The sequence below is a fragment of the Lucilia cuprina genome, chromosome 5 (assembly GCF_022045245.1).
Source record: "Lucilia cuprina isolate Lc7/37 chromosome 5, ASM2204524v1, whole genome shotgun sequence".
Taxonomy (NCBI): domain Eukaryota; kingdom Metazoa; phylum Arthropoda; class Insecta; order Diptera; family Calliphoridae; genus Lucilia; species Lucilia cuprina.
The window spans coordinates 55,032,340-55,035,320 of record NC_060953.1 but is presented as its reverse complement, the minus strand read 5'-3'; the positions used below and the strand labels follow the sequence as shown (position 1 = coordinate 55,035,320).

General features: G+C 32.0%; 1 protein-coding gene across 3 annotated transcripts in view; it reads right to left on the bottom strand.

Annotated features, from left to right (window-relative positions):
• The window catches only part of LOC111676893, a 5,437-nt gene that overhangs the window by 1,085 nt on the left and 1,371 nt on the right, over positions 1–2,981 (bottom strand). The window lies entirely within an intron of this gene.

Here is a 2,981-nt window from a genome sequence, read left to right as displayed (position 1 = left end):
TCTGTCATATTTTCATTATTATTCGAGTTATCTTAACTTCAAGCTTAATGTTGCCTGCACAAGTACAAGAGATTTTTACATAATATAAAAAAGGACTTTAATATGAAATGGTCTACACTAGGAAATTGAGACATATAAATTTGTCACAGAATAAAAACAAAATTGAGATATCGTGTCCTAAGAACTGAAAGGTCATATCTGAGATGTTATAAAAGCGGAAAGACCACCTTAATTATAAAATCCATAACGTATTCTGTCGACTTCTAGATAACTTCTAACCTCTGTCATATCATTATCCTTCCTCGAGTTATCCTAACTTAAAGCTTAATGTTACCTTTATTTTAGGACAAACATTTCATTGAACGATAACTATGCAAGTTTAAGAGATTTTTATATAATTTAAAAAGGACTGCAGTGTGAAAAGTATATAACAAATTTAGACATATAAATAAAGGCGAAATGAAGTTAAAATTAAAAAAAAAAAAACATTTTTGAGATATCGTGTCCTAAGAACTGAAAGAGACCTTTTAAAGGCGTAAAGACGACCTTAATTATAACAAGTAACATTTCTATATTCGGCTATGCCGAATCTTATATACCCTTCACCAAGTATGTTTTAAAAAACAGTTTTTATTTATTTTGTATCTCTGCACACATGTTGTACTGTAATACCACCGTCAAACTGTATTACCACCCTCAAAAAAATATTAATCAGCTGTATTACCAACATATTACTCCTTTATCTCCTTGTTCTTGTTATACCCACTTACCTTCGTGAGAACAGAACAGCATCCAAACATATAAAAAAAAATACACAGCTGAATGAAACCAAATACATCTCCACACGCATATGTACATCTTTATCCAATTCACAGTGTTGTTGTTGCTTTTGTAAAAAATTTGGCTTTTTTGATGAAATTTTCAGAGGTTGTCTCGGATTTTTGCTCATATCTCTGTTATTTATAGAGCGATTTTGTTGATTTTAAATAGCGATCTTCTCGAAAGCATGTCTAACTCAATTAATGAAGATTCGGATCTCGCCGATATCTTGGGACCTCCAAAAACTGATTTAAACAGACAGACAGACGGACATGGTTTAATCGACTGCGCTATCTATAAGGATCCAGAATATATATACTTTATAGGGTCAGAAAATTATATTACAAAATTACAAACATTTTTATACCCTTCTCAAGAAGGTGAATGGTATTAAAATGTTTAAGATAACCTCTAACCTCTCTGTCATATAATCATCCTTTGTAGAGTTATCTTAACTTAAAGCTTAATTTTGCCCTTATTTTAGGACAAAACTGATCTTATCAACAAAGATACACACACCACTTATATCTGACCGAATATTTAATACAACTCTCATGTATGAGGCGGAGCTTCGAAGTTTCTATTGGAGCTACTTGACAGCGTACAGGAGAGGGCGAATGTACTTATCAGTGATAGTAGGGTGTACAACTCTATTGATTCACTGAAGCACCGTCGCAACCTGAGATGTATTTCACTGTTCTATCGATACTATAATGGAATATGTTCCTCTGAAATTACGGAACTTTGCTCCCTCGCACAACCTATTTTTCTAGTTAAAGAAACGACTAAAATATATACAAAATCATTTTTTTCTGTTTTTAGGACACGATTTCTATAGATAAACCTAATGTGATGAAGAAATCCTCAAGTGACAGATTCGTATTAAGCAAGTCGTATTATTCCCTTAGCAAAGTATAATTTGTTGGCCTGTGTAGTATTGTAAAACTTTTTGTTAAAAAATCGATAAGAAAACAAAAATTATTATATTATTTTAAACTTTTAATAATAAAGAAACTAATCATGATATATTTTTGATGAAAATCTAATTTTCTGATAGAAGCTATATATGTGTGTTTATTTATTACTTTCTTTGTTTGTTGGTCCGATTTTATTGAAATTTTTCACACTGTCTTCCCATGTGTCTGGAAGAGACGATAGGCTACTTTTTATTTCAAAACTTCAAGTGGACAAGGTGCCACGTCCAGACACAACATAAGTATTAAAAGTCGCATATCTCAAAAACTGCAATAGCCCTCACATTTTGTATGGACAGCTTTGACATCCATATAAACGTAGGGCACAAAATTTTGACACTTTAGTGTCAATATGAGTATTTAAGGCAAAAAATGGACGGACTATAAACAGGGCTATAATAGGGCATGGAACAATCCAAAAAAATCTCTGGACCAACTTTGAACAGGATCGGAACATAATATCGGAATCCCCTTATTTAAGAATCAGCTCATTGTTGACCATACCTCCACATAAATTCCTCTTCAGAAAATGACTCTAATGCTCACAACAGGTTTAATAATACCAGCATAGTGGAGCGTTCATATGATACCTTTACTTTTTAAATTAATGAACTAAACTGCATTTCTAGAAATCCGGTACCAACTCCAAATGGCTCAATGAGGATTTGTTCTCAATGTGAGTTGTAAGGGCAAATAAAAACAAGAAGATGAGTGAAAGCAAATTGTGTAGTTTTCGTTCTTTCTCATTAAAAAATAATTTGGTTTTGTTTTGCTCATGTATCGAACGATTAAACAAATTTGAAAAGTTGTATACATTGTAGTAACGTTTGAGAATTTTTTTTCGTATTAATACACTGATCTTTAACGATTCGGAAAGTTTTTAAAATATAATAATATTTGTTTGATATAATTAATAAAATGTCTGTATGAAACTAAAGAGACGCGGCTCCACATTCAAAGAACATCATTTGGCTCGCAAGTTGTAGTTTGCATTATCTTTACCACACAAAGCGTATGAGTAACTTTATATTTTATGTTACTACTCATGCGTACGTAGTTTAAGCGACTATGGACTAGACAATAGACTAGACTATAGACTAGACTAGACTATAGACTAGACTATAGACTAGACTAGACTATAGACTAGACTATAAACTAGACTATAGACTAGACTATAGACTAGACTAT